The sequence below is a fragment of the Hirundo rustica genome, chromosome 5, assembly GCF_015227805.2.
Source record: "Hirundo rustica isolate bHirRus1 chromosome 5, bHirRus1.pri.v3, whole genome shotgun sequence".
Lineage (NCBI taxonomy): Eukaryota > Metazoa > Chordata > Aves > Passeriformes > Hirundinidae > Hirundo > Hirundo rustica.
In genome coordinates this window covers 51,321,368-51,347,308 of record NC_053454.1, presented here as the reverse complement: position 1 = coordinate 51,347,308, position 25,941 = coordinate 51,321,368, and the positions used below count along the sequence as shown (strand labels likewise).

The 25,941-nt window shown below is 39.4% G+C and overlaps 1 protein-coding gene across 13 annotated transcripts in view; it reads left to right on the top strand.

The window, feature by feature from the left end:
- Positions 1-25,941, top strand: part of BMPR1B (bone morphogenetic protein receptor type 1B) — a 238,690-nt gene that overhangs the window by 140,964 nt on the left and 71,785 nt on the right. For 10 of the 13 annotated variants that reach the window (XM_058420736.1, XM_040065499.2, XM_040065503.2 and 7 more), the window contains one exon: positions 348-479. The exons of 2 other annotated variants lie outside the window; for them this stretch is intronic. The gene's annotated coding sequence lies outside the window, so the exon portion shown is untranslated. Of the gene's footprint in view, positions 1-347; positions 498-25,941 lie in introns of those variants that run through there. One more of the 13 variants, XM_040065510.2, reaches the window with a different exon arrangement.

The following is a 25,941-nucleotide window of genomic DNA, read 5'->3' as shown; positions in this document are numbered from 1 at the left end:
GGCATCACTTCATCAGGACTGTGATGACCTCAGATTGCTCAGTGCTCAAGTAAATGAAGCTCTGACTGAGACAAAATTCAGCAGAGTGTGAACTTGTGATGTTTGATTTCGGAGCTCTGAGCCACCAGCCTGGGATATAAAATACAGCAGAACCTGTGTATAGTGGTGAGCATGTCCTACTGTGGTTTATGGATTTACCAAGTTCATCCTCACAGTTACTAGGTCTGACGATTTTGGTGTTACCAATCTGTTCTGTGTGTTATGTCTTTGCCTCTCGCGTTTTAACACAAAATTCCCTTAGACCGCAGAATCTGCCCTTCCATGACCTGTCTCACTTTCTTCCATAGCTCTAAGACATCGCCTGTACCTGTGGAAAAGGGCTTTAGTCCTACACTGCATTCTCAGCTCAGGCTTGGAGTGATACCACACAAGATTGTCCACCTTCTCTGTGCTGCTGTCATTAATACATCAAGTACCAGGTTTGATTTCTTAAGAAGGTTTGCATTTTTCTTTTGACAAAAGTGGAATTGTTTGCTTTTGTATAGATAATCCATATATTCTTCAAAGTGATGCTATTCCTCTTAAACAACTTCAAAACATTTGACTTAATATTAACTTGTAAAAGCAAATTATTTTAATGGTAGAATGTATGAACAATAGTTTAATCTGTTCAGCAGTCTAGTGTATTTTTTAATAGATTTCTATATTAATATTGGAGCAAAGACAGTAATTTCTGGTGCTTTTACAGCTGTGAAAACATGCCTATTGCAAAAAGAGACTAAACTGTACCAAAGGGTGAGCTGTGCCAGCAATATTTAATACTTCATTGTAGGTCCACTGTTTTAAACATCTGTCCCTCATTTAGTGTATTTTTAATGCAGAATTTTTAGTGTGGGCAAAAATGTTGCTTTTTATAGTAAAATGCTTTCTCTGCTACTGAAAAAAAAAAGCAACTTAGGGTTCTATGAGAAAAAGTATTTTTAATGATTTATAGGATTTGGGTCATTGGCCTTCAACTTCCATAAAACAGTAAGTCATTTTTATTGAAATGAACGCATTTCTGAGAACACAAATGTGGTTGATAAAGGAAGTTTCTGTGAAGTAAATATGGAAGCTGGAAAGGGAAAATTCTAGGCCCTGTACTGGGCTGCACATTATTTGTAAAAAGGAAATAATTGAGTTACGTGGGCCGAGGCAGGTGAGTGCAACAGACTCCTGCAGTAAAATGGAAGAAATAGGAAATGAACTTTGTGTGAAACTGAGATTATGGCCACCTTCTCTCGTTGTCACTGTTCTGCGGGCATCGTAGAATGTCCAGGTTGGAAGGGACCTTGGGAAGTCATCTGATTCCAATCCCATCGTCAGTGGTGTGAGATGAGAATGTTGGAAAAATGTCCTGGGGTCTTGCTGTGAGTGAACAGCCCATCAGCTTGAGAAAGGACTTGCTGAGGCTGCACCTCAAATCCTGTGTTCAGTTCTGGGCCCCTCACAACAAGAAGGACATTGAGGTGTTGGAGCGTGTCCAGAGGAGAATAGCAGAGCTGGTGAAGGGTCTGGGGTACAAAGCTGATGTGGAACAGATGAGGGAGCTGGGGGTGTTTGGCCTGGAGAAGGGGAGGCTCAGGGGGGACCTTATTGCTGCCCACAAATCCCTGACAGGAGGCTGTAGCCAGGTGGGGGTTGGGCTTTTCTCCCAGGTAGCAAGTGTTAGGACAAGGGGACACGGCTTCAAGCTGTACCAGGAGACATGTAGATTGGATACGGAAAAAAAATTCTTCACTGAAATGGTGGTCAAGCACTGGAATGGGCTGCCCAGAGAAGTGCTGGAATATACATCCCTGAAGGTGCTTAACAATGTACAGATGTGTTGCTTAGGGATGTAGTTCAGTGGTGGCCTTGGAAGTGCTGGATTAATGGCTGGACTCAATGATCTTATGAGTCTTTTCCAAACTAATGACTGTCTACAGAAGAGAGCAACATGCATACAGTGTAATTCTTCCACACTAGTGTAATATCCACTATCATTTTCTGGAAGAAAAGTGAGGAAATCTTCACAGTTTTTTTATACATGCAATAATTAAAATATCTTTGTCCTTACAGTTTGTTTAAAAAGTCCACATACACAAAAGCAGAAGAAAACACTGTGGCTATCATGTACTAAATTAAATTTCTAAATATGTGGCAAGTGCCCATGCCCATCCCATTTAAGCATTTATCAGAAATATATCCTAGATTAATTCCTCCCTTTCACAGGTACAAGACCACCCAGCTTATTTTAGAAAAGGATTTAAATTTTCATCTCTAACAGCACAAAAAAGGTCTATGGTTTGTCTGTTTGTTTGGCCTGAAGTATTAATGCTTGAACACCAATCAGCTTGTTCAGATGACATTTTCCTAGATCAGCCTGCTGGGATTGGTTGATGGATGGGGATGTTTTATCCTGCAAAGAGGGAAAAGAAACACTAGATTTGCTATTTTGCTCTGTAAAAGGAATAGTTCAGGAAGGGAACTGTACTGGGACTCGAGAGTTTAATGGTGAGACTCAATGACATCTTAGTTACCATGAAAAGTTTATAGGTCTTGTGTGGAAAGAGCACTTGAAACTATATCCACACATACATTTAACAGAGCTTCCATTTGTTCCTCTCTTATATCTCAGTATAATTTAATTGATGAAGATTAACACTGTCTCTTATGTGAAGGGCCTGTTTGAAAAAAGGAAAATCATTTAGCTCATATTAACTTTGCCTCAGCTGTACCTTCCTTTACCCACTTTGTACAGGTATATTACTATCTGAAAAAGGATTAAGAAATAAGCTAAGCTGGGAAACTCCAGAAAACAGAAAATGCTCTTTTTTACCCAGGAAATACTTCTTAGTTCTGTGTGGTCTTGTTGCACTGGCAGGGTTTTTTCAACAAAATATAACAGGACAGAAAAAAAAAAAAAAAAATCTTTCTGAATTTATATAAAGACATGAAATATATCAAATTCTTTTTTTTTTCCACTTTTTCCCCTTTTTTAAAAAAGAAAATATGTCTTCCATTTATACAAGTGCATGAGGTCAATATGAACTGTAGGGATTCGATGTCTTTTATGTTTTGGATTTGTCTTTTAAGCAGACCTGTTCTTACAGTTTTCAGTGATGTGGTATGTGAATTAGAATTATGTCCTTTTGTAGTGATGTTCCTGACTTCAGAACATGCCAGTTAAAAAATAAAAGACATTCAACAGTACACCTGATGCAGCTCCTAATGGCACTAGAAAAGGAAGCCAGGATATGTCCCTCTTAGTTTTCCATGAAATAAGAAAGTCCACAGGTGCAATGTATTTTAGAACACCCATTGTCAGCTAGATCACCAATCACTGGAAGTGATTAAAAAATAAGTATTGTTAACATAATTTGGGAAGACCAGATATTAACTAAGAATATAAACAATCTATTATTTTGTAATGTAACAGGCATACTTTCATGGCTGTAGAAGCAGGAAGTGTACCCAGAAAATAACACTTTAAAATTTGTCAAAGGCAAAAAAAAACCTGTTTTCTTTTGAATTTTTGATTTATGTATACTTACTAGAGTCCAATTAAAAAAAAAAAAAAAAAATTAGAGAAAAGTATACATGTGTGTTCCTGAGGATGGCTACTATGGACAATTTCTTCTTATAGGAATTCTTATAGATCCTGAGTCAGGATGAGGTCAAGAGCAAATCATCAAGAGCAGAATCCCAGTTCATAGAGGCATAGGCAGTTTTGGGGGACTGCTGAGGTAGAAACTATGAGACAGTTCCTGTTATTGGCAACCTGGTCCCCTCTGCCATGCCTCTGTCCTTGTGAGAATGCCAGGATTAGGCCTGCAGCTGTACAGACTTAGTCACTAATTAAGAGAACCTGATTTTACTGAAGTTACATCCAAGGTTAAAGCTCTGAGTGAAGTCAGTTGAGGCATTCAGAGGTACTGACTCAATTCTGGATGTCGTTAGGATCACCAAACTTGTCAATGGTAAGACTTGTATGCCTTTTCTTAGGGATATTTAAAATAAATAAAACCTTTCTGAATTATCTTCTTGTGTAGAACCAAAAAATAAAAAAAAGTTTTCCCATCCCTTGCCACTGTATGCATGGATAACTGGTTCACATAACTTTTCAAATACATTTTAGGAACAAAATAACCCTAAAATATCTAAGTACTAAAGGCTGCATTCGTACCAGGCTCAGCAATGTGTTTTCATTTGACTGTATTGTGAGATAACGTCTGTAAGGCAGCTCCAGCGTAATAAAAGGTGCTGATTTCATAGGAGATTGCAAATGACGAGCTCCGCATCAAATTTAGCTGCTCTTTGGAGATAAAAATGGAAGCACAGAAAACTAAGAGCCCAGTATAATTGGACAGCTTTCTGAACTGTTGCATTTCATATACATAATGTTAGTTTTCTAAGGTGAGAGCCAAAATAAATGTTTGGAGTTCGCTCTTAGTTCTGTGGTGCGGCAGAGATTGACGTGCGTTCGCGGTTGCATCATGGACCCTGGAAAAACCCCGCTCACCATTGGGAGGAATGCGCTTGGCACCGAGTCAAATGCACAGCGTGGAAGCATTCACCTAATTAGTGTTTTAACAGCTGCTTAAGGTTCGTTTCAATGGGAAGAAAATTATTGAGCACAATTTTATGTAATTAGTAGAGCATAAAACACGTGGTATGTCTAATTAAATGTTTAAAGCTATTGACATTACGTAGCTACTGTTGAGGTAAATGAAGTGGAAAATCGTTATGATTTTTTCGGTTGGTAAATTACTCCACAATATGCTCAAAGGCCCATTTGATAAGATGAACTCAATCCTAATGCAGAATGATGAGCACCGGGGCCTTTTCACACCCCGCAGGTATGTGGAGGTCTCACCAATTTAACTGGAGGAACTGGCTGGCATTTCAGGGCTTTCAAGTCTTGCCAGCATGTGCTCCACTCTTCAGAGCACACTGTGTTAAATGCAAGAATGTCCCGCTGCTTTGGTTCACAGCTCCTTTATCCAAATGGTGACAAACTGTGCATTGTAGAGCTGAAGTCCTCGCTTTCTGATCCCAAAACAATAAAGCCTTTGAGTAACGATCCAGCAGGCACTTAGAAAAGGAGTTTGGCATTGCAAGCGAATTTGCTTATAAAACATGTTGTATTTCACAGTTTGCATTGTTGAAGCATTTGGACTTCGTTTTGCAGTTCTCAAGATAGATATGGGAGTGCAATTATACATCATGCAACATCAGTAGTGTGATTAATTTAAATCCATTTGGACTACAGGTGCTTCACTCTATGCTTGTAGCACTCCTCATGTTTATTTACAGGAGTATTGAACAATGTTGACAGTAAAACCCAAACTTCTGAGATTAATTTTTCCCCATTTGTGTCAATACAGCTTTTGCCTAACTGATATTTAATGACGTGCTTTGTCATGTAAACCACCTTTTTCTTCCTATTTCAAATGCAATAGATAAGAAATAGCACAAAGGCAGGAGTGGGCTTTAATCACAGCTGTGACACTCAAATCCAGCAAAGACAACAGAAAACCACAGAATTTACCCTGAGATAACTGAGGATTCATCCACTCTTCTCGTAGTGAGTTACTTAACTCTACAAGCTCAATTTATCATTCTATATAATGTTCTGTCAATATAACTATAAAATGAGCATATGCATAGTGGAAAAGTAAATATTCCCTAGAAGAAATTATATTTCACAGGAAAAAAAAAATTAAAAGGGAGCAGTTACCTTTTTTTGCTTCCATAGCTTTGCATCTCATTGTTCATTTGTATTTATGGCCTCCAGGAGACCATGAAGTAAGGTTAAACTGTGATTACAGGTTTGCATAAGACATGCCAGCATTGCCTGCCCTGAAAGGCAGCAGATCACATCACTCTTCTGAGGAAGAATAGTTGAAAGTGTCATTGGTGTAACTGGAATTCTGCTCAGGGATTCGATGCCTTAAAACCTCTCTGGTATGGCATGAGAAGCGATCTACATTTTCCTGACCTCAAAACACAGTAAGAAGTCTGTTTTTTGTTTTGAGGAAGGTTTTCAATTTTAAGTGACTTTATGTGCTATTTAAATTTAGTGACATAATTTTTGAAAGTGACCTAGGAACTTCATGAACAGCAGGAGTGGTCATACTTCACAAAACCATGGGAAAGAGATCTGGATAAGCCTGCTGTGTCTTTTCAGTGTGGGCTTTTGGAAGGCTGTAGCAGCATCAGGGCTGCGTGTGAGGCTACGAGACTTCAGCTGTGAGCTGAAAGAGTTAATTTTCAAGTTCATCATGAGCTGTGTTTACTTATCCTTTCTTATTCCTTTGTGATAATTGGCACCTCCGATTCTCTGCTAATTAATTGGGCTGCAAGGGGCAGGTGGCGCCATTCTATTTTGATAATCCCTGTCAGCAATGTCTGTATAATCTCTTTGTTTAATTAAAATGAATTTGTAATAGAGGTGCATGAACTTGCAACAGTTTGGGTTTTTTTTTTTCCCTTCTCTTCCTTTCTCTCTCTCCCCCTCTCTCTTTCTCCCCCTCTCAGCCTCCCTCCCTCCTGGCTGTGCTTCACTTCACTTCAGTGGGTGTTCACTGCTGGGGGGCAGTTCTGCACTTGTGGAACCACCACAGTCCATGTGCTATTGTCACTCTGCAGTCTCTTTGGAAATGTCTTACTCCCCAAGACATAAGCCATCTATTTTGAAATGTCGTTGTTTTTGTTTGTTTGTTTGTTTGTTTTCCTTCTTCTTCTTCTTCTTCCCTTTAAAACAAAGAACATATCTGTAAAGAGATTTCAAAACTTTTTTCCTACTTTAAGTCAAAAACAGTCCAGAAGGGGCATTGAGGATTAAAATAATTTTAGTTAGAACCAAAATATTTAACCACTGAAACACGTTAATGTAATGCTTTATCAATTCATTGCTCATTTATCTTCATGGCCCTGACAAAAATTTCAAGCAAGCAAACAAAATTCAGTGCCAAAAGCATTGTTTATCTTAAGTCAGTTCAGGCAATATGAGCAAGGGTCAATTTTTTAACACTCTCCAACTGAGGACAGATTTCAGAATGAAGAGCTGGAAGTTTAAATTTCTGCTAAGACATAGACAGTTTCAATGCGTGTTTTATTATGATTATTGGAAAGTTTTCATGCCAACTGCAAATACAGAAGTGGATTGCAAGCCTTATCCTTGAGGAGGCTGCATGGCATTGAAGGTCCCCTCCTTCTCCAAGCGCTTCTCTGATGTTTTGTCTAGCTTCTCTTCACATTCCAGAGCGGAGGACAGAAAGTAGCAGGAGCCAGAACAAAACACAGGATTTGTTTTACAAACATTTTTAAGGGATAAGAATGTGAAGGATAGATGACGAAGGCTTCTTGTGCCACGGGGGACATTTCACATCAAGTGCTCATCTTGTCCAGTGGCTTGACAGCTCACTTCTGCTGGCTGCTGTTCAAGGGGAAAACTATATACTTCCCCCCCTTTTTTTTTTTTTCCTCTTACGCCTTTACAGGTTGAATGCTGGAGCCTAGCAGAAATCAGAATCTCAGTTTTGGCAGAACTTTAGCTGCTGATAGGTCACTGAAGGAGTCTGTCAAACTTCTGTAGTAATATGAATGCACACAATCCCTAGAATTGAAAAGGAGGGGAAATGGTTTATAGTAGTTTAATTCTATTATTATCCCTTCTGTGTTAAGATGAGGTCACTCAGTGATAGTGGCACTCGTGGCTCCTTTGTTTCTTTGAAAAGGGTGGCACAAAAGATCATTTCTTCAGTGGCATCTCTCTCAGCATTTCTGCAGATCCCCAAGGCTCTCCTGTTGCAGATATTTTTTCCCCTGCTGTATTGATTTGTTTACTTGCATTGTGTGCTGAAGCCACACATCCAGCTCATTTTCCTGTGGTGTGTTTACTAGTGCCACAGATAGGTGTGAGTATCCCTGTTGTACATCCAGGGAACTTGGAAACTGTGAGATGCCAGCAATGTAGGATGTGTTTCATCCTTTCCTACCCATTCCTAGCGTCCCCGAGGTCCTTCCTTTCCTCCTACTGAAAAAGCTGCTGGTGGTTCAGTGTGTCATATGTCAGTTAATGTCATACATCACTCAAGTCATCCATCTGGGATCCTCACACCCAAGAAGTCAGCTCGCATGCAGGAGATGAGGTCCTGAAATTACAGTGAAAAATGTCTCAGAAAGTTCCATTTGAAGGATTTTTTTTTTTTTTTTAATAGATGTCAGTGAGCTAGCATTTTCAATGGGAGATTGAAGGATAAGCTGGCAAACTTGTCAGCATTCCCCTGCAGTGCTCTGAATGGATGCCCAGAGCTGCCAGCATTTGTAACCTCATCATTAGCCTCCCAGTCATTGCTCTTTGTCAGATATTCCTATTGTCCACATTCAAATGGTCGCAGGAAACTGCTTTAATACAGTTAAGCAAAATGAAGTTTCTAATTCTCATCAAATTAGGGAGAAGTTTGTCAACTCAAAGACTGGCAGGGGGAAAAAAAAGGAATCAAGAAGTTCTTCTCTTCAAATCATCTGTGTTTTTAAGAGATTATCTAAAGCTGTGGCTTTATTATTAAAACAGAATGAAAACATTAAATGAACACAGTCATAAGCTGTCTTGCTGCTGTTTGCATCTTTGCCATATGGGTGCTTTGCAATGCCTACGTGGCAAGGGAGAGTTCTCTTTCCTGGCACTGGATGAACAGCACACTAGAAAGAACTTCTGCAACACAGCAAAAAGCAATTCCCAAACTTTTCAGAAACTGGAAAAGCATCCAAGAATTTGCCTGCATCACAGACATTCTTATACTTTTCTCTTACAAATTGTACCTTTAAGGTACAGGACTGCAGATGTTTAAAGCAGAAAAATATCTCCATGTACAGTAGCAGGGAAAAACAAAACAAAACAAACTGAAATCCTGAAAAGATCAAGAGTTCCAAAGGAATCTTTCCTCTAACTTGTTATTGAACATAACAACTAGGGATCAGCTCAGCAGCATCTATCCCTTACAGATGGTGTCTATTGCAAGTATGACTCCAGTGCATTTCCTTTTCCTGGTAATTAAGATACTGTTGTGTAAAGAAGTGACTTCAAAGTTGTGTCTGGGCCCCCGGCTCTTCTGGCTTATTAGCACATTTCCGGGGATAGTGATAGCTTCAAGGTTTTGCTGAGCTCTGTTTGTTTGTGAGTCCAAATGAAAACAATGGGAGAGCTGAAACAACTTCTGAGATGTGTGAAGAGCTTTCTTATTTGGAGAGTTAATTGGATTTCTGTCTGCCTGGCTTTAGGTGAAGGATTTCCAGACAGTTCCACGGTTTCTGTACAGATATCTCCTGATTGTGACTATAATGGATATGTGGTGTTAATTAACAGACTCACAATTCAAGCTATGGTACGGGGTTTTAGAGAAATGTCTGTAATATACACAAAATATAATAACTGATGTGACTCTGGCAGTACCTATATTCCTCTGAGTCTCAGGTTTCGTGGTTTAGTTCGGGTCCTTTTGGTTCCAGGTCTAGTTACTGCTAGATTGCCACAGGGAAGTATGAACATATTTGCTCCATATTACTCTGTAGACTAGAGGTAAAAACTCCTAAAATGCAGCATTTAATCTGTGACAATCCAGCTCTGAATGCAAATCATCTTATATAGGAATTTCTGTCCAAGTTTTAGTGTGGCAAGACCTGAGTGTCTCCCAAAGTGATCCTTCTCCCTCTGCTGAGTGTCAGCAATAACAGAATAGCAATTCACTTGCAAAGATTGTTTTGGAATCTTTGAAAGGATTGCATGCATGCTAGAAACTGAATAAAAATCACTCATGCCACAGAGGATTAAATGCCTTCTGAGAACGTGGAATTTCACATCTGAAACATGATTCTGTTCTTGCTCAGATGCCTTGAAATGGTAACTCCGTTTCTTTGGTTTATAGGTGTTTGCTGCAGAGAGTCCAGCTTTGCTGATGTGAAAGCAAAGAGCTAGTGCTGTCAAATGGTCCCGTTTAATTGCACTACTTATGTCTCGTAATTGTCAATAATAATTTTTAAATTGAGGCTCATAATGTACAAAGGATGCTGTGAATCATCCAGAACTTTTTTAGGAAGAAATTTTTCCTCTCTTGCCATCTAGAATGTAGGTATTAAAGAAAATCTGGTTTTTCCTGCCTCGTAAATTCAGCAGTTCAGAGGAAAAAAATGTATCAGCTGGATATCATATAGGAGATTGGTACTTGAACAAGTAAGTTGTAGGGTGAAGAAGACTAAGCAGTAGGAAAGAGTCATACAGTTGTATGGGGAATGAAGAAGCTGCATGAAAAATTCTACAACTCACTTTAGAACAATAAAAATTGATAACTTCTCCATTTATTAACAAAGTTGCTCATCACAGATACTGGCCCCAACTGATGGATATTAGGTAGCCAGTAAATGTGACAAATCACATTGTACATTGTTAATTTAGATGATTGCTTTTCCTCTCCACAGACAAATAATTGTTATTGGAGCTGGCAAATACAGTGGCACTCTAGATACTGTACTGTTGGCAAAAAACCCAATCTTCTTAACTGATAGCACGATGAATCCATTTTGCAGAGACTTCTACTGTAGAAACTCCACTCTTTCTTGCAAGATTGTCTTTGACCATTTGAATGTTAACATTCCTCTATATGTGGTGTCCAGTGCCAACTTCTGTGCCTTACATTTTCAGGCAAGGCCAATATTTCATGTTGATTTTTGCTTGGGGTTGATTCTTGATAGGTCATGGATGTGAAAACTCATGCCTTTTTGAATATCTGTGAAGATACTGAGTTGAATCTCTAATACTGCTAGCTACTGACTTTTATTTATCTATAATCTTTTTTATGATTTAAGACCTTTTTTAAGGTCTGACTGTCCTAAAGTCTTACTAGAGATTTAAACTGTTGAAGGTATTGTTAGGTGGTATTATTACCTGTTTCAGTAATGCTTTTGGAGAAAAAATACAAAAAAGTCCTCTCAGAGTTGCCAAGGCCTTTTTGGGTCCATTTATCAAGAATTAAGGCCAAGACTACCGAGTTAATGAATCAAGATGCTCAAGTGTGCAACACAGGAGCTTTTGAACAAGAGCTACACATTTTGGAGTTGTTTGGATCACGGAGGAATGAGTATTCGAAACTGCCAAGGTTTTGAATCCAAATTCTCAGTGTATATAGTTTTTGTCCTAGGAGTTATTTATTTAGTATACTTTTCTTTTCTTTTCTTTTCTTTTCTTTTCTTTTCTTTTCTTTTCTTTTCTTTTCTTTTCTTTTCTTTTCTTTTCTTTTCTTTTCTTTTCTTTTCTTTTCTTTTCTTTTCTTTTCTTTTCTTTTCTTTTCTGCTATAGGCAGAATGTCAGCACCAGGGTGTAACCAAGAAATTAAATATCCTTTGTTGCAGTAAAAACTTTTAAACATTATGGTGACTATGCTTTAATACTTTGATTCCTATTTTTAAATACTGCTTTTTAAAAGGTAAACAACTGCCTCTAAGGAAACATGGAAATAACATCTTGATTTGGTAACAGTTCTGGGGAGCAGCACTTCTTCGTTGTGCCTGACTTTAACAAGCTGAATATTTATTTATTTATTCATTTGGTTAGTTATTTAAAAGCAGAATTAGTTACTTCTGGGAGCTTATTGTATATATTAATGTTATTGTAGGATTATCCTCTGTGTGATATTTGGCTGGGATTTGAGGTCACAAACACTCTGGCCACTGAGAGTGACCACATTTGGCCACTGGATGGCTCGTCTTTCACACTGGCACACCACTGCAGGGCCTTTTGTTTCACTCTTCCCAAGCCAGCTCTTTCTGTTTGCCCCTAGCTTTGAGACAATATTTGCATCCTGTGCAAATAAATTTATTGCACCCATGCATAAAGCACCATCTCAGTCTATTATTTTAATAATTGTCACCTGAAGCAACATAATATCACTGGTTTCACGGCCTTTTAGTTCCAGGAGAAGGACTTGGGATACTAAAATTGCTACATGTCATTTCACCCGTTTTCAGCCTTACATTATAAACTTATCCAAACACAGAGGTGTCAAGGAAGCAGGTGGCACACCTTTCTCTACAAGCCTGTGTCCTAGCAGGGTTAGAGGGCTTTGCAACCCGACACCAATGATAAACACCTCACTCAGATCCTCCTTTACAGAGGAATTTGTGAGGATGGCTGAATATCTCTGGGGAACAAGAAGGAAAAGATGGGACTAAGCTGTTCATGTTGCTTCAGTCACTGAAGAGGCTCGTGGTAACTGTTCCATCTCTCTGGGGAGAACCCTTTGCAGAGGTTTTAAAGAGACCATGATCAGCCGTAAGGTGATACGTTAAAAGGACTACCAAAACCACCCACAGAAACCTGAAGCACTAAAGAGGCAATCACTGGAGACAGAAAATGCAGATGGCACAGCCATGGTATTGATTTGTTTTTCCTGGAACTACAAACTCATTATTCACTTAAAATTAGTGATCAGCAAGGGCTGAGTCACGCAGTTCGTTATCTAGACCCCAGTTTTCTCTCTCCTAAAAGTCTGTGTGCTCGTGGGCTTGATGTGGTGGTGAACTGAGCTCGCTTCCCTGCCACAGTTTCTTCTGGTGGGCTCTCAAAGAGGTGTGCATCCATCCTCTTGCTAAAGACAGAATCCCCATCACGGCAGAGAGGAAACAGTTGCAAAAATAGCGTGTCTTTTGGGTGTTTCTGCATGAAGGTGAGGCCTGTTGTGGCCAAAAAAATGCATTAGCATCTCTGTTTCAGGTTGGTTGGTGGCTGAAGCAGCTTTCTGGATCTGCGCAGAAGCACCTCCTGACTAATCAACAGACAAAAAACCAAAAACGCTGACATTGAAAAAAGCTGTCTTTCATCATGATCAGTCTGGCAAACACTTCCCCATGCCAGGATTCCACAGGAAACAAGAAAGTTTTTTATTACACACCATAGTATTTATGCATGAGCTCCTGGAGTAGAGACTGGTAAAGCTGGTTAGACCATAGCAAAGGCTTGTGGAGATTTGATGCGTGATCACCAATCAATATGTAAACTGAGTCAAGATCAGAAGAGTCTGTTAACTTTAGCAGGCTGTTTATCTAATGTTAAGTATAAGAAATAAAATTAGTAACAGAATTTCTATTATTGGCATCCTAGCTTCTATTTGGGGCTTACAGCACTGAAAATTACTAGTTTGACTGATAGACATCATAGATAATAACACTGAGCTAGCTCCCTTTCAGTGATGAACTGCAGATCCATAGATTCATAAAGTAGAGTACAGACAGATGCTTGCTGCTGGGACATATGTGCTGGTCTCAATCCATTACTGCTTATCTGCTGATGATTACTGCCTGAAGAGAGGTGGGAAGATCGCTGAGTGCTCCTCATCAGCTTTTGGTGTAAGCTCAGATATCTTGCTTTAAGCTGCTGTTGAAGGCTGTTTAAACTAAGCCCAGCTGACTTGTCTGTGAAATCGATGAGGGTCTCAGGCAGTTCACTCTAGTTTTGTACGGAGTGTTGTAAAGAGTGATAACATTTCAGAAGAGAGAAATGGATGTGATAGCTTTCTGTGTGACTTAAAAAGTAGCAAAATGCACCTTGAACAAGTTTCCCACCAGATCGAGATCAAGAAGATAGGAAGGGACATAGCTGTTAATGTTTGTACATGGAAAACCACCACTGACTTAAATCCCATACATCTTCCCAGTTCATAACTCTTTTTTAAAGTCATTTTAATCAACCCTTAGAGTTCCTAAAGACTGGAGTTGGTTGAAAATACACTGTATTTCCAATGTGCTTGCTTTTGCTAGCAGCACTTACAAAGTATGCAAATCTGTATAGCAGCTTCCTGTATTATTTCTGCTGCAGCTCCATAGAAGTAGAGAAGGAGCATCTTGGCAACTAAGAAAATAGCGAAGTTAAACAAAACAAATTATTTAAATGTATTCCCTGGATTTCAAACAGTGTTTCTTTAACACAGATCTGATTTTTTGAGCTGGGAGCAGGGCATGTTTTTCAAGAGATGCCAGAAATATCTGCTTATGGGATGTTGTGTGATACTGTGGCCAGTGTTTGTGAGAAAAAAAATGTAAGCACTTTAAAGATAAAATATTATGTGATGTCTTAAAAACTCCAGGGTGTTTAACTTCTAATGTTGCATGTTTAAGTTAATGGAGGTAAGAAAACATTGCTAAGTGGAGTGATAAATCAGTGGAACTGACCATCTTTACATAAAGTTCATCTTTTCTTCAGTTCTACTGTTTGATTCCACCCAATGATTTAAAAAGCAACAAACGCGTGAACATTTTACAAACAAGGTTGGGCTGTTTCTTAAATAGTGCCTGAACACACTGTTTCAGCTGTAAAAGTAGCTCAGAATTGCTTCTGCAGGTTTCTTGCTTTAAGGCTAGGGGCGTTATGTTCTTGTATTGTGTAGACTGCCTGCATGAGTTGCTGCAAAGTTCATTATACTGCTAAGGCTGTCAGTGGTATTTATGGATATTCATGTGCAGTGAACCCTTGAACCTGAGCAAGTCATCTGAGCGTGGCTTGTAGTTAGAGTTGTGTTTATGCTTAACATTGGTAGCAGTATTTAATTGCTCCCTGGGAAAAAATAATTGCAATTTGAACTCGGTTGTGTGGTAGACAAGGGATTGCAAAAATGCCAGGCCCACAGGAAGGATTGTCCTTCTTATACCAGTATTAATTATTAGACTTCTGTTTTCAACTCCCATTGCCAGAGTTTGGAAATGAACGTGGAACAAGTAGATTATTCAAACTGTGCCATGTCCCGCTCCCATTAAAACTAATAATGGCAAAAATTGCGTTATGAAATTAATCCTATTTCAAAAATATTTTCCAGGCATTTTTCATGTCAGCTGCAAATGGGACAAAGGGTGATGATGCCATTTTGCAATAGAGAAGAGTGGAGCTCTCGCCTTAGACTCATCTGAAGAATTTCTAATTCAAAGTATTGCAGTGTTATCCCTGCTAAAGTTTCAGTTCTCATGACCCAATATCAGATGGGAAAATCCCGTGTAACGCCTGGAATGCCAGCAGGACTGTTAGGGTCCTGAGGCGGGTGGAGCTATACATGTCCTCAGAGCTGCATTTTAGCGCTCTCCTGCCAGTGTGAAGGGAGTTTATATTTCTGTAACTCTAGTGGGGATTCCTTTGGCTTGACACAATCCTGGGAATGTCTTTCAAACCATGTACATACACCGAACAGATGGCTTTCATGGGAAGCAGGAACTACTGTTCACCATGTAAGCTTTTTTTTTTTTTTTTTTTTCCCCATTTCTTGGTAGCTTTCTAACTTGAAATAATCCTTCCACAGACACTGTGTAATGGGAACATCTTGATTCTCTTTTCCAGCCCTCCCTTATTTTCATTTTCCTGTCAAGCTCAAGGAAAAAAACATTTTTCACATATTCTAAGGGTAGAGGTGTTTTTATTTTTTGAGTTTTAAATTCAGTTACTACTGAATTTTAGCATTTGTAATGAAAGCTGAATTACTGAAGCCAAGCCTTAGTGGGGAATTTAACAATACAGTGTACTGTTCCTGTCCCCTCAGGCATCACTGCCACCTGACCAAAACTCAGGAATGTAGTTATTGACAGATATGTGGCTGCATATGGAAAATAATCTTTAGAATTTCATGCATTTTGTTTACAATTTGTTGAAATATGAACATTTTGTAGTACCATGTGGTAACATCAGCGACTGATACGTTGTGACAGAATGTAATATGAAGTGAACACATAAGGTAATTAAAGATCACGTTGAATTTAATTTTCATGCTCTTGCACTTAGGAGCTTGTCACCGTCAATGGACAATTATTAAATTGGCTGCCCCCTGCAAACATTGGCTCAGTAAATGTCTCTATGTTCTTATAACCATGAGTTCGTTTTTCGTTATCTTGTGGCCTTATAGAACATGAGCCTTTTTTGGGTACAGAATAACAATAAATAGACATACTTTTGCTTTTGCCATGAGTGGGTACACTCCTCTGCATTCATCAGTCTGGCAGAGTTTCTCATAGATTTTGTTAACATTTCTCTAACTTGCTAAAATAAGTAAGAACAAGCAACCAGATTATAGGAAAGAAGAAAACTTCTAAAATTTGGTGTGTAGGTATCTGTTTTAGTAAAAGTATTTGATCTTGAAAACATTTCCCAGTTACTACCAAGACAAAGAACAGAAGCTGTAGGTTAATATTAAGCTTGCCTGTACAATAATGAATTACAACCTAACATTAGAGAGAAAAAAACCCCAAACAAGTATAGTCTATTGTAATTCTTTAATTGAAAATGTATCATCACGGAATTGTTACTTGGATACCACTCGAATTCTCATGGAAATGTGTTTCCTTTCATTAGCAGGTCGATTTATTTGATGATATTGTGGAATTGCAGGTTAATTTTCATCTACTACCCTTGTGTCATATTGATACTGTCCAGCTCCATGTTTTAAATAAGCACGTGACTTCTAGTGTCTAGTTTTTATTTTCCACCTGAATATTTGCAAGTGCTGGGATGAACATTTTATCTACAGCCACGGAACTAAATTAGCACATTTTAAGGAGGTGCATCCAGAGAATATAACAAAAATAGATCAGCCAAAATGAGAACTGTTAGACCTGAGTGAATATAATAGGAATTGAGAGCATAAAACTGTAATACCTGTCTGAATCACTTCTCTTAAAGATAGTGGGGAGTTGTTGAAAAAAAGCAGCTGCTGTCGTGTAAGAATTTGGGAGTCTCCCGTCAATTTTCAGCTTTCATCAGAGTATGAGAATTACCACGGCTTGGTGGTGGTTTAAGGTCATTGAGAGACAGTGATGATGCCAGAGTTGCATCAGCACATGAGCTGACCGTGTTGCTGAATCATTTCAGCCAAACAAAATTTATCAGCACACTTCAGCCTGTCTTGTTTGGATGTTTTGGTGGAGGTGGTTGGAGTTGCACTGGAGGCTGGAAAAAGGAATTTCCAATGTGTTTGCTCTATGGATGGAGCTGGAGCCTGCAGGCCAGGGCAGTGCCCAGATGGGGCCCTGCAGCAGATAAGGTGGTGGCAAGATTTGCAGACTTTCAGTGCATGGGGATTTGCAACCAATTCTATCATAAATAAGGTGTTGTGATTATGTAGAAAGTCCTAATCAGTGAAGTCTCAGACATCAGAAGTTTCCTCAAGAGTCAATACACAGGTTTGTGCTGTTAATAATTGCTCCCTTCCACACTGAGATGTTGGGACAATTTTCAGCTTAAAAGCTGTGAACTGCAGTAGCAGCTCGGACTGCACACAGCCCATGGTTGTGCACTCTTAAGGGAGTAGGTTTTTGCAAGACAAATTCTGTATAACCCTTAAAAACTGTACTTAATGCCTATTCAGAGTACTAGCAGGGCAATCATAAAAAGTGACACATTTACGGCTTAAATAAGATGAACGGTGCTTTGATCCTGAAACGTTCTAGCATAACGCTCTGACGCTCAGCTTCGTTCTTCCTGACGGCATGAGATATCCAGCATTCCCCACTCAGTCCTTGCTCTTTCTCCTGTGACCCCCAGCAAGGGAGCGCCAGTCGCTGCTGCCTTGGGTGTGGAATGTGCCCACTAGAGGCCTGGTTTGTGATTACCAGCTAATTTTACGTGGGCCACCCTAGAAGCTGTTGGAGAAATAAATCACTGCAGAGCTGTCCTGGATTTGAGCCACTGAAAGGCCTATAAAAATATTTGTTACCCAGATACCTGAGCTGGCCAGCTTTTTCTACAGAACTTAAACTGTCTTGCACTTTCTGCGTTGCTCGTTTTGGGTGGTTTTAGTCGGGCAGGTTGAAAAAGTGGGTTTTGGCAGCTGGAGCAGGAAATTTGCATTTGCCATTTAAGTGCATGTAAATAGAGAAAAATCCTATTAAACTGCTGTTGCTGAGACCTTGTGCAGTGAAATGAAACCTGATACATTTTGATATAAGTAGTTGATGCTACAGAGGTTTCTCTAATGCAGCCTAAAAATTGTTCCCATCTTCTCTTAGAGTAGTTTAGGATGTCCCAGCTTTTCTTGCTGCCAGTGCCTCACTTCTATCTGCTTAGCACCCAAGGCTTCTCTTCTTCTTTCCTTAGAAAAGCCTTCAGAACAACCACAGCCCAGCTTGTAGGGTCTGATAGAAGGCATATCTACTAAACAGGCCACTTTGTCTTGCTTTTGTTTCACAATGTGCGTTCTTCCTGGGGAGGTTTGTCTCCCATTCTTGGGAACGGCAATAACGTCTGAGCAGCCAACCTGGTCATGGAGCCTCTCCCTGAGAGCACAACTCCTCTGCAGTGAGTACTTCCTAGGCTAGCAGAGAGAGGAACTTTGGACATTGAAACAGAATGATTTACAGGTAGAGGAGCTTGCTTAGCACATGGTTTGTTTTACATGCAAAAGATATTGGGGATTGCACTTCTTAATGTGATTTTTCAGCTGCAGAGAGAAAACAGCAAAGAGCTGCTGCATCTCTGGTTTTGTTCCAGCCCCTTGGTTGGGGCCAAGTTTTGATTCCCCTGCACCCTCCTCTGCAAGGAGGGCTTTGGGTGGCTATTTTTTTTTTTTTCTTTTAAATTTATTTTTTTATTTTTACACAGAGATTGCTTAAGCAGCCAATCCTTGTGCCACTCGCCCTGGTGAAGGAAATCCTGTATGAACTGGAAAGTGTTAGAAAGGATTTAATGAGATTATCATGAACTGTTACTTCACAAAAAAAATTCTTAAGCCCGCAAGCAGCTGTGCTCTGTAACTGGGGACAGGTGAAGGAATGGGAGGGGCTAAAGAAGCTGTTCTACTTATTTAAAGAGGCAGAGACAAAGGTGTTTTTGTTTTTTTTGGTTTTTTTTTTTTTTTTAATGTCTTAATATGCGTTTTAGCTAAACAAACAAACAAACAAACCCACAAAACTCCAAGGAAACAATATGGTCCTCCAAGAGGAGAATATTGTAGAAGTCTAGTGTCTTCAAATTTAGATTTATTTTTTGATAATATTGCAGAAGTAACTGATACTGAAATTTCTACTTGAAAATTCAGTTGCCCAGTGGACTACGCAAGCTCCTGCTTGCCTTCAAGCTCATCATATCAGTCAGAAGTGCCTCAGGTCGTGTTGTATGTACGTCACATTAGGGACTGCCTTGAAGTTTGACTTGTCTTGCATTGTAATACATAGAATTTAGTAGCAATGGAGTGAAGTTTGGTTGGTTTGGGGTATCTTTTCTTTATTTTGTTTTGGTTTTGGGTTATTGCGATAAATCTGTAAACACAGCTAAGGCTTAGGTTTCTGCCAAGTCCTGCTTGCTGGGCTCTTGATGACACTGAAGTCACAAAATGCATTTACTTTGTATGTGTTTGGTTGGCTTCTGTGGTCTTTGTGTGCCTGTAATGACGGGAAAGTGGCTGTGTGTTATGGAGGTGATCTCCCTGGAGAGCTGGGTACCTAAAACCAGTGTGCCACTGTGGTTCCTCAGGGTGACCTGCTTTGCAGCCAAACTTACAGAGCAATGTAATTGTAAACACAGGAACAAGTTTTTCTCAGGAAGAAAAGTTATTTCAACTGGAAATTGGTAGTGAGTGAAGAGATATGGGGGGAAAAAAATACCTTCAACAAGCATTACAGTAGGATTTATTTTGGCAGATGCCTATCTTGAATGTATAGGATACTTTCCAAATCCATCAGACATGCTTTTGGGCTGGGAGTGGACTAGAAAAATCTTTGTCCAATGTCTTTGTCCATTTATTGCTTGGGAGAATAGCTTGGAGGCTGAAATCCAAACTGTGCTGAAAGGAACTTCTGAAATATGAAATGATGTACTGATAAGATACTGTACCAAGAGGCTCTATCGTAACTTAACTGCTGAGAACACTTCGTGGTATAAAAGTTTTTGTTTGTTTTTTTTAATGCACTCATTAGTATTATTTTTCTCATTTATAAAACCCCAGAAAAAAATAGTGTGAAATGATTAAAAGAATTTATGAGGGTGATTACAGCTGTCTTCATGTATCCTTCCCCTCTGTACCCAATCATCCCACCAAACCATCCCATCTCTGTTGGGCTTCCTCTTCTGTCCTCTTGCAGCCTTGTATATTGAGGGAAAGGAGAAATGGAGATTTGGGAGGCACGCTGCTCCTGCCTCCAGGAAGGCAGTAACTTCTGAAAGTGGTTTTAGGTATGTTAGAGGAAAGAGTGACTTCAGGGAAAGAAAAAGGAATTATTTAAAGTAGTTTAAATCAGAAAGAATTGAGCTGAACTGTGAACGATTAGCTATACTTGATACAAGCATGAAGGTTAAATAAACTATTTTTGGCAAGTGCGCATTGTCAAATACAAAATCCTGGTATATTTCCAGACTGTTGATATGAATCTGAGTCCAAAAAGCATCCTTCTTTTCATCTTGAACAAGTCAAATTAATCTTCTTTCTGTAGTGAGAAAAGTGAGTAAGACATTTGACATAGAGCTGATTTCTGAAAGTGACTGTCAGTGAGTGTCACATTCCCCCAAGAACCCTGCATTTGCATGAGTACACCTCAGCTGACAAAAAGGTGCTGCACAAATAGGTGAGTGATGAAATATGAGATGAACCATCTCCTTGAGGAACAAGCAACTTAAAATTTGGGGGATGGTTAGAGAGGACTTCAATAAGAGGAGACAGAAAATGGAAAATAAAATAATACATATAAAAAGAAGTAGCAAATTGAATTCTTCCATTTAACCTTTTACATAATAAAAGACAGGAGACATCCCAATGAAATTAAAAAGCAATGCATTTAAAAATTAATAAAAAGCAAATACCTTTTACTGGAGACAGGAATATGGACAAACTGAGCTATTCCTCTGATCTGATGTGTCAGCGCAGAGATTGCTAAATTACATGACCTTTTGAGGAGGTCTTAAGTTTCTGTAGCCAGGTACAGTTCTGTTTTGCCACAGTCTGAGACACCTGGCCAGAAGCCAGCCCTGGCTCAGCAGCTGGGTGGGTGCAGGTGCTGTGGCAGTGCTAAATACTGTGAGGTGGCTGGGTGGCTCCCACTTGGTGAGGACAGCTTCCAGTTGGAGAACCATGTGCAGGTTCTCATTGCATAATCAGGCAGCATATGACAAAACCCTATAAATACTGGTTTCTGGTTTATTAGGTCAAACACATGTCCAAGCTCCATTAATTTTACTTTTATGATGTTGGTTCCTTACCCAAATATAGTCAGCCTAGCAAGGAGCTTTAGTAAAGCTAAAGGTACAGTCCTCCCTCACACATTTAGATTTTGATCTAGCTTGTCAGAGAAATGGGCTTTTATTCATACCATACAGTAACCCGTACTGTAGGTAATGACGTTTGAAACCAACAAATGAACATCTATGTGTATGTTTTTGTGTGTATGCTTATGCTATTAGAAACAAAAAATCATCAAAATATTACAAGTTTTAAAGGCTAGTTTTTAACCAAGGTGGGGGAGAGGGGGGGGAAGCCATGGAATCAATCTTATCAGTCTGGGTAGGCCTTCTTACAAGGATGAAAATTGTTTTGAAGTTTTGTGATCCGAATGCTTTGTAGCCAAAATCTTTCAAAGGAACACTTCAGTTAAGACCGAACACAACTTCATAGACTGGACGCTTGGACTTAAGCCTCAGCCCTTTCCTGATCCCCACATGTGATGAGATGGATGGTTTGCTGCTTGTATTTTAAAAAGGATCTGGTGCAACACATGATGCAGAGCCACAGAAGGTTCTCACTAGGAAATGTACCTCCCAAAGGCAGTGAGTGTCCATGCTATTGCTGTGAATGGCTTCAATATAATCCCAGTGAAACTGGCAGTGGATTTCTCCATGCTATCATCTTGGGTATTGTGCCTGAAAACCACATCTTTCTCAATATAGCTTTCCTGTGGTTTAATCCAAAGGTATTTTCACCTCACTTGGCAATGTGCTGCTCTTTTTTCTCAAGGGTCAGTCACTTCTGGTATATAAGAAATAAGAAATAAATGGCTCTAAACTGGAAGGAAAAACCTCAACCAACCATCTCTGGAAAAGCAGCAGAACCTCCCCATGGTAAGCTTCATCATACTGTGAACTGGTCTCCTAAACTTCAGCAACAAACCCTCCATTACTAAAAGCATATAAAACTGAAAAGAGAAAACACACTGAACTCTTCAGGGCATCTTGTCCAAGGCTTTGATTCATGAGTATTTGCATTTTTTTACCTGCTTCGAGTCACATGAGAAGAATGCCTTAGCTTGCTGTTTCTGCTGGAGCAGTAGAATAAAGTAAGTTTAAATGGCCTAAATAAGTTTCAGAGTTAAAAAGCGTGATCTAGCAAAGCAAAGCAAACAATACTTTGTTTTGAGAGTAGTAATTTCATGTAGTCTACACATATGGGGAATAAAAAGTGTTTGAGAGCTAGGTATGATGGCTTATTTGGGCAGTTTGTCTGTTTCCATGAAAGTCTGCAGACTGTAGGGTTAGTTTTATGTGTAAGGATGACACTCTATGAGAATTTAGACTTCACAAATTAAGAAAGGCCCCACTGGTAAATACATTCCAGAGAAGCGCGTGCATCACCTGCTCTTATTTCCTCCCAACTCTCATAATTTCAAATGAACATGCAGACAAAAGCAGGTGGTTTATAAAACCAGTTGTAGTTCTCGTGAAATTGGGAAACGTGTCAGTCATTACCACAGATGAAATGTTTCAGTCATCAGTGATGGTTATAGTTTAATTCTTTACAAAAGCACATGTTAATTTTTGGTAATAAGTATTTGTGTGTGGTGAGCAATAGATTTGTGAGTTCTTAAGGAAGTGATTTGATTTAAGGTATGTTTTGAAAATACTCTGGTTTTGGGAATGATTTTAAGAACCATACAGAGCAACTAAGAGAGTAAGAGTTTGGGTTGTTTGGCTTTTATTTAATGGGCCTGGCAAGCCTTTTGTTTACTTCCCCTCCTCCCGACAGTCTGCACACAGTCCACCCCAATTTGTTAAAGACGGATTGTTGCCTGTGGTAACTGCAGAGAATTTGTTGAAAAGAACACTTTTAGAAGACAATGGGCCCCAAATATACTGTGGCACAGCTTTAAACTTTATTAAGTCTGTCTTGGACTACCCTCTCTTCTCCTGAGTTAAGGGAAGAAAAGTTTGGCAGCCTCCACGCTGGGAGCGTGATTGATGCCCAGAACATCTGAGGGACTTTTGTGTCCACATGCTCTCCATGAGTGCATAATGTGTGAATACTCAAATAAGGTCAGCCCTTATCAGATGTAATCTAGGCCTGAAAGCAGATCAACAGTGACAGTCATACCCCATAAGTGAGAACACAAATCATCCTTGCGTGCTTTGGACAAGTTACGGGATTTTTCTCTCTTGCTCCCGCTTTACCCTTTCCAAATGAGGTGTGTGTATGTCAGAGGGGAGGGGAAACTTTGGCAGAACTCTGGGGGGGGGGGGAAAATAAATAAAAGAGAGACAAAACTCAGATGAATGCGTGCCTGGAATACTAGATGGTCCCCTCAGCTGGGCCACAGGGGCAAGGGGGCTGTGCAAGGCGGTGGCTGTCCCTGCAGAGGGGATGGGCTGTGCGGCTCCTCTCAGGCTGCTGGGGGAGCATCCCCACTGGTAAAGCAGGGCAAGAGGGAAGAAAATCGGGCAAAAGAGGTTCAATTCACATCTGCAGTATCTTTTAAGAGTCTTTTCAGAGATTTCTAAGCATGTCACAGCTTTTGTTGTCTGCCTGTCTCTGGGTTTGAATGCCTCAATTTTTCAAAGTGGACCAAAAGCATCTTTTTTTTTCTTTTTGAGTTTGTGCTCCATGGAGGGGGATGCTGTGTTTCACTACAAAGTGAAAAAAAATGTTAGAGAATAATGCCTTAAAGGATTCATTTCTGACAGCTTCCCTGGAGAACACATATGTAAGTGGGTTTCATCTGAAGGAAGACTCCCATTTGTAAATATTACTGTACTTTAAGTACTGCATTGCTTTTTATCTAGGAAAACAAAGACAGCAGCAATGAAATGTTGTTAATTTAGACTTTTTTGATTTGTGCTTCTGCTTAGAAAAGGATTCTAATGGGCAAAGAGCTTTTACAGAACACAAAATACATAGGGAAATAGCATAATTTGCAGGAAGAAATAAAAGATACCGTTACATCATTGACAACATTAACAACTATGGAAACAATGATGTCATCCTCTAAGATGGGAATTTGTTTTCCCACACTTCTGATGACTTGAAAAATTTCATTTTTAGAAACATAATGTCTGTATCAGGACAATAATTTGCAATACTTTTGCTTGCTTATGCACTCCTTATATGTAAGTGTGTAATACTGGTGTGTTCCCTGGGATTGAATGCAAGATCCATGAACGCTGACAGCCTGTCTACAAAGCTTGTAATTACAGCACGTAATTGCTTGCTTCATTGATTTATTTTGCTTTGTGCTTTAACATTAACAGGAGTGTCCAGCTCTTCATTGAAAAAGACACGATAAAAAAGATCCCTTAGTTGCAGCTCACACCTTGAACTCTGAGCAGGAAGACCTCTCTCTTCCCTTCCCTGTGCTGTCACCACTTTCCTCTGCTGAATGGGACAGTGTTTTTCACAGTAAGGTGTGAAACTCCAGAATACAAGACAGAAGATGAAACCTCTTCTGTCGTTAAGTTTGTTACAATGGTGTCCTGAGCTACCATATTGCATGTTTCCCCACCGCCTCATTTCTCTTGAAAAAGTGATCAAGGTGTGTCCTACAGTAATTTATGCTTTCTTTTTGGCCACTGTCCCAAAGAAGAATATCACCTGATGCCCATGTACTCAGTATGGATGTGCAAAGAACCACCTAAGTTATAGAAATACATCATTGGCTTTGAGTCTAAAAGTCTCTTCCTGCCACCCACCCCCTAACAAACACCTGTTGGGCACTCATTTTAAACACTTGCTTCAGTCTGCACAAGAAACTCCTTTCCTTGATGCATTGATTCTGCTGACATCCTAAAAGCATCTCGGTCGGATACTTTCAATGGCAGTCTTTCAGGTTCAGACATTTGCTACTCTGAATTCATCTAAGTCCTTTAAGGTCACACAACTGAGGCTTGTGGTGCCCATCCCAAGTGTCCAAAACATTGAAAATCTTCCATCTTGCAGTCAAAAAGGTCATAGCAGTGACATCCTGTTTGACATAGGAAAGATGGTCTTCTCTATAGTGTTCAATGTGTGATACGTGGCCATTTGGGATTTTTAATTTTACTAACAAATACTTTAAATGGTGTCAGCAAATGACAAAGCATTACTTTAACACATTTTTGTATGGGACTTTGGGAAGGAAAGCGTGCTAGCATGCTTTTTGAAGACCATGTGTAGGTTAAATAGGAATTTTAAAACTAAGGTAATTTTTCCCATGAAAACTGATCTGCATGGAGCAAATCTGTAATTAGGACTCCTTTTAGGAAATAAATCATTTAGACACTACTGTGTTACTTTCTTGCCATATATTGCCATGAGAACGTAAGAAAGACTGAAAAAATTATATTGACAGAATGATTATATTCGCATGAATGTATGTGTTGCAGTTGCATTGTCAGTTGGTGTAAGTAAACAGATAATCAGAGTTTTAAACAAAAGGATGAGGGAAAAAAAAAATCCACTAATTGCTAGAAAGCTAAGAGCAATGCTTATCAGATTTATGATACCTGGTCAAGGTCTGTTTTATGAGAGCTGTGACCAAATTACTCTCAGTCATATAAAAGTGAATTTTATTGTGTTATTACTAATTGTTGTTTGACAGCAGCTGCTAGGTGGCCACTTCAAAGATTTCCATTTTGCTAAGCATCATCAAAGATGATGATCTTTCCCAGAAGGTTTCAGGGGCATTACTTGTTTGAAGCAAGATACCATTTGAAGCATGGTAGTG